The 6,559-nt window shown below is 43.7% G+C and overlaps 1 pseudogene; it reads left to right on the top strand.

The window, feature by feature from the left end:
• Nucleotides 1–351: 351 nt before the first annotated feature.
• LOC148477444 (N-alpha-acetyltransferase 40 pseudogene) lies at nucleotides 352–1,052 on the top strand (annotated as a pseudogene).
• The last annotated feature ends 5,507 nt before the right edge of the window (nucleotides 1,053–6,559 follow it).

Raw genomic sequence — 6,559 nt, 5'->3', positions numbered from 1 at the left:
TCCAGCTAGCTAAGCTAAGCGACAGGAGTGGGCAGCACTAACATGTGGCAGTTCAGCTTCCACCATGGCAGAGAGTGGCACTGCAGTTGTAGACAAGATAGCAGTTTTATAAACTATACGACCCCTAGGAAGTTTAAAAACCAATAATTTTTTCATTAATCAAGAACTAGTTCAGAGGCCCAAGGGAGTTAGAATATGTTTATGGACTGAAGACAGGGAAAAGACGGAAGTATAGATTAGTATTTAACTTATTTTAATGTTTTTTTTTTTTTTTTTAAATGTATGAGCTTCTTCACCCCCTCCAGCACCGAACCAGACCGTACTTCAGAGTATTACATCATCAGCTGCATCATGGGTAGGAAGTCTGTACGGGCAAAAGAAAAAAAAACGCCAAGAGAAATGTGCTGCAATGGCAGTTGTGTGTGCCAAGATGCAAGTGGCCAATCAGCTGGGTGACCCTTTAGGAGCATTTCAAGTCTTTAAAAAATTTGTCAGAAATTGGTTGAATCTGTCCGTAGAGTGCTGCAGAGTAACAGATTTGGACCAGAAGACTCTAGACTGGGTATTTGAATTTAACAAAGACAAATATGCAGCTGCTATATGAACAGAGTGAGTGGGGAAGTATGGAGCGGGAAAAGTGTGAAGAGCAGGCAGATGAGCGTGCTTCATACCTTATTGCCAGAGATAAGCATTCTGCGCCTCTTGCTTTTGTGCACTTCAGATTTGATGTTGTTTGTGGGGATGAGGTCCTTTATTGTTATGAGGTGCAGTTGGAGATCCATGTCCGCAGGAAAGGATTGGGGAAATTCCTAGTACAAATCTTACAATTGATGGCAAACAACACTCAGATGTAGAAAGTTGCCCTTACAGTGTTCAAACACAATCACGGTGCTTACCAATTCTTCAGAGATGCTTTACAGTTTGAGAAAGATAAGATCTCTCCCAGTGTATTGGGGTCCTGCAGTGATGATTGCATGTATGAGATTCTGAGCTGCAAGTTTGGAGACACTCCCCATTCACATTCAGGACATTGTACAGGCTGCTGCCACTGAATAAGGTGGTGGAAATTATGGTGGTGGAAATTATGGGGGGTTCGAGAGGAAACAGCGATTGTCAATATCTTCTGTTTTGTTCTTCTACTGTTCGAGTTATTTTTTGTTTACATTTAGTGATGCGCTATTGTGCACATGCGTGTGACTTACGCCACTGCAAGTACTTTTAACAGTAAATAAATTATTGTTTGAATCCAAAAAAAATTTATGAGAGAAGATCAATGTAGTATCAAGTTCTTCCATTTATGAAAGACATCTTTGATCTGGAGGAGGTTTTTTATATATCTAATAGAAATGTGGTGGCCTTGCTTGTGGAGGTGCTGCTAGTACACACTTTAAACAGACGTATACTTTGTGCTCAGGGAGGTTGTTAGGTATAATGGTACCACTTGCTGTTTACATCAGAGGAAAGAAGCCTGTAGCTGTCGGGCTGAACTAGAACTCCCAGCATCTGTGAAGTTTGCTGAGCCTACTGTAAGTTATTTGTCAATAACAGGTGGCATGCCTCAGGTTACCTCAGCCTGCTTTACGCACTGTATGTAACATGTAAGTATGTATGTGTCAGACTTGTATTTGTTTGTGAACCCAGTGTCTGAGAAAAGTCTATATGGGTGTCTGGAGGAGTGGAGAGAAATCTGGCAGGCCTGAGGAGACCTCCTGACATGAGGTAGAGAACCTTCCTTGACCGGGAATCGAACTCGGGTCTTGGTGGAGAAATGCCGGATCATACCCACTAGACCACCAGGGACTTCAGTGTTGGAGACAAGTTGGTATGTATAGCAGAGAAGAGTGCAGCAGTAGATTGATCAGGCTGGTACTGGGTTGTTACTGTAGATAACATATAATAACACTCTTCTTATTTGTATCTGTAAACCAGAATGCTGGAGTGGTAAATATTGGCAAAGTAATTACCAGGCTCAAACTGGGTTGTCACTGTAGTCCAGGATCCAGGAGCACTCAGATGGTGGCAGGACTAGATACAGACCGAACACCGGAATGGGTAGTGGATAGTGATACCAGGAACGGCACCAATGGAGCAGAAACCAGCAGAAACTCACTGTGCAGCATGGATGGTATATACACAGGTGTGGTACTGGTTCAGGTAACTGGAACAGGCTGAGATTACCTGTGCAACCAGTGGAATAGCTGCCACAGGTTTAGAACACTTGCAGTAATTTGTGCAGCAAACAGGAACAAAACTGCAGGAATGCAATAGGAGCACAGCATAGCTTACTCAGTAGAGACTGAGGTTAGACATTGTACTTGCAATTAGGTAGAGTTAGCAGCTGGAATTTATACTCCTGGGTTCCCCAGGATAGGCTGAACCGAGTCAGGTGGTACAGGGAGGCTCAGGTTGTCACTCAATTGGATGCTGCAGTCAGCTGATCGGGACTTGTCATCACAGAACTTTAGCACAGGCTTTGATGTTGTCTGAGGTCTAGCAGGCTGGGAAATACTGCAGCCTGTATGACCAGGATGTGACAGAGAGCGCTGGCAGAATAGGTAAGTGGCTTGGTGGCAAGGAAAACAGACCCAGGTTGTGACAATATGTAATGAGAGTGACCAATATACATAACTAATTTTTGCATTAAACAAAATTGCACTTTATTGCACACATCCTGGCAGGAAGATGCTCTGTGCTGCTGATCATATTTCTGGTCTCTCTCATGACACACACCATTTACATTATCCATTATCCATTTATTCCGCTTAAAGTCACCTACATACAGAAGGGGCAGGCTTTATTGAGCTGAACTGTTATTCATAACAGCCTATCAATTCACCAGGGTCCTGGGTAAACAGGTTGGGGGAAACAATTAAAAATGTTTTGCCCATCCCATAAACTTGGTGGTTCAGATTTTTTTTTTAATTAAAGGGGCATGCAGGAGATGCTGTCTGCAGCCATAACAATTTCTGGACATTCATAAATTATAAAATTATAAATGTCAGACAGCAATGCCCCAAACAGCACATAATGCAAAGAAAATACAGTAGGTGCAAGATGGAATTATCCTTGGGCCCTTCCATCCACCCCTATGTTCTATATAGGACATGCACAGTTTAACAAACCAATCAATTCAGCGACAGGGACTGCCAATTGTGGCTGAAGCAATTGGTTTGTTTGGGCCCCCACAAAACAAGCTACCAATGGGCAGCTGACATTGCTGGCAATAATCTCTCCATGCACAAACTGGTTTTACAGAGGCAAGATGTCACCATCATCATCCAATTCCTCACCCTCATCATCAATGTGTTCATCATCTTCACACAATATTAATTTGTCCCCGCTGGAATCCACCATTACAGCCTCAGGTGCCTCTGTAATTTTTGCCCATAATTGGCGATTAAGGTCATTTTTGTGGAATTTGTATTTAATTTTTCACATTTTTAAGGAAGTAGCCTCCTACGCCGATCGCTGACAAGGTTCCCGGCTGTGCTGAAAACTCTTTATGAGTACACACTGGAGGGTGGGCAGCTCAAGTAAAGCAAAGCCAATTTGTGCAAGGGCCTCCAAATTGCCTTTTTATCCTGCCAGTAGTCAAATGGACTGTCTGACATGTCAGTTTGGATGCTATCATTAAAATATTGAATGGTGACCATATCAGATGGAGTCATGGCAGGGGTCTCATTAATTGTAGACAATTCTTTTAGACCCGACCAGATGTCAAAACTTGGTTGTGTTGACTCTGTCACGACCCTGTCTAGTTGTCACCTTTTTGCCTTGAGACTTACCCCTGTCAGCTTCCCCATGGATCTGTGTGTGTAATTTGCCTGGAGGATTTGCTCTGATTATTGCACCTGGCCTCTCCTCTGTCTGTGAGCACTGCTAGCCCTGATTGGAATCACAGGTGTGGTTCTGATTCTCAGAGCTGCAGAGATGAATATCCCTCTGCATGTTGTGCCTTCCACCACTCAGAATGCTACTACCAGACCACCTGTCCGTATCCACCAATTGCTGCCAGACCCATGGTATATATATCCTCTCCTGATAGCATTCTGGGCCTGAACATCTCGTCTTCCCGTTGTGTATGGTTCATGCATTCAAGTCTGTCCCTGTAACCTGCTACAGCAATCCCTGGCGCTATCCAGAAAACCTGTTTCAGCTGTACCTGGCAATCCAGTAAATCTGCTGGCAGCAACCCCCGGTGCTTCCAGAAAACCTGTTACAGCCAAGCCTGGCAATCCAGTAAGCCTGCTGACAGCAACCTCTGGTGCATCCCGAAAACCTGCTACAGTAATACCTGGCATCCAGACGTCCTGTTACAGCAATAGATGGCCTGTGCTCTGCTGCTAGTCCTACTCCTGGTTGGTCACTGGCACTCTGTAAACCTGCATCGTGTTACCCTGCCTTGCTTCCTGCTGTGGATCAACTCCTGCCCCTGTTACCTACCTATTCCCTCCCTGAGCCTGCAAATTCCCAAACCTACCCATTCCTTCCTGAAACCTGTTATTTCCAATTATCCTGTCCAGCCTGCAAATTCCCAAACCTACCCAATCCTTCCTGAAACCTGTTATTTCCAATTATCCTGTCCAGCCTGCACCTGAGTTCTAGCCTTTGTCATAGTATTCCAGATTACCCTGTTTAGCCCTCGTCTCAGCATTACCTGACTTCCCTTCAGTCCACGTTGTTCCAGTCCAGAGTCAAGTTCCAAGCTCATCAGTTCAGTCCATGTTGTTCCAGTCCAGAGTCAAGTTCTTAGTTCGTCAGTTAAATTCAACAAGTCTTCCTGCCGGTCCCAGTCCGGTCCCTCCAGTTCCTGTCATTTATCATCAAAGGCAGTTTTCACTGCTACCCAAGTCTTGTAAATAGAGCTATTTACATTATCTGTGATTCCAGTCATGCCGGCCTCCGTTGAAACCCGATCACCACCTGAGACAGGTAACTCGCAGACACCAATTGTGACAGACTCATCTGCATCACTGCAAACTTTTCTGGGGAAAGTTTAGTATTTTGCTGGCACCCGCACTTGCTGGAGAAACTGAAGGAGGAGCCATCACTGCATCACATGCCACTTGAACTGACAATTTCCTTACCAACAGATCTGATGGATGCACATCTAATACCAGCATAGATGTTATGGCAGCAGTGATCTGCTGTGCAACTGGTTGACTGCTGTTATATTTGCTCCCCCCTGCAAAGGACTGTTTAATAGTCAATTGTTTTTTTGAACTACTACTAGTAGTCTTCCTGATCCCCTTCTAGGATGAAGATGCACTCCCAGCAGCAGCAGTTGTAGCACTCAAGGATTCTTCTGAGGAATCCAGGATAGGGGAGGACTGAGTTAGCCTTATCAAATTGGATGCAGGACTAGTTCCGATCATGATTGAGGATGTTGTTGATGAAAGTGTTGGTGGTGAAGATACCAGGTGCCTGGATCTAACAGAGAGAAGGGAGCTAGCAGATGCTGGACTGCTTGTTGTTACATTTTTAGCCAAAGTTTCGAATTTTGCAAACACTTTTGATGGATGCACTGTAGATGATATAACGGGGACGAGGTTCTTAGATGGTTAAGGTGCCTACCTCTACTTACTCTGGCATGACAATGGGTATAGATGGCTTTACAATTGTTGTCTGGATTTGGGTAGACATTATTCCAAACATAAGAAGTGGATATTTTTGTTTTATGCCCAGTTGTTTCCTTATCCTGGGTAACAACTGTTTCCACTGGGTCCTGATTTCCACAAACAACATCCTTATCAACAACATCATCAGCATCCTCATCATCAAAATCCTTATTAGCGTCAGCTATACAAATATCATACTCATCCTGCTGCACTTCCACCGAAGCATCCTCTATTTCTATGTCAGTATGTTGTTGACATTTGCAGAGGATACACAAGTGGTGGAAAAAGGCTCCTCTCCGATTACAGTTTTGGAAAGGTCAGGCTCACACATGGCACCTGCCGACACACTTAGACTCTCCTCAGGGACTTTTGACATTTCTAAGATAACAGTTGGTTCCTGTGCCTTAACAATTTTCATTTTTTTAAAATGTCTACAGGGAGGGCTTACATCATGATAAGATGCAGAACCACCAGTCACAACTAAATGCCAAGGCTTTAGCCTTTCCTTGCCGCTTCGTGTGGTGAAAGGCATATTGCCAATTTTATGTCTTTCAGCAACTAATTTTCCTTTTGATGTTTTTTTATTTACCAATGTAAAAGATTGCTTCTTTCATTTTAGATGCCCTGACTTAAGCCCTGTATGTCCTTGGGTATCTGCTTTAGTAAAATGTCGTAGACGGACTAGTATCGTCATGGCTGGTGGCACTAGCTGCAGCTCCAGGACTAGTATGTGGTTCCTACTCTCCTCTCAACAGATCGTTTTCCATACGAACAAACACAAACAAAGTGGGGTACAGCACACACTTCAATTTGTACCGATTTAAAATATTATACTGCAGTATCAATTACCTACAGTGTCACAATATTTTTTATGAATAAGAGACTGCACTACCACTTACAGTGTGACAATTATTTTTATGAATACACTGTGCTACCACTTG

Source organism: Taudactylus pleione, unplaced genomic scaffold, assembly GCF_031769625.1.
Source record: "Taudactylus pleione unplaced genomic scaffold, aTauple2 ptg000711l, whole genome shotgun sequence".
NCBI classification, from domain to species: Eukaryota; Metazoa; Chordata; class Amphibia; order Anura; family Myobatrachidae; genus Taudactylus; species Taudactylus pleione.
The sequence above is the reverse complement of the archived record's forward strand: the minus strand, read 5'-3'. Positions and strand labels throughout refer to the sequence as shown.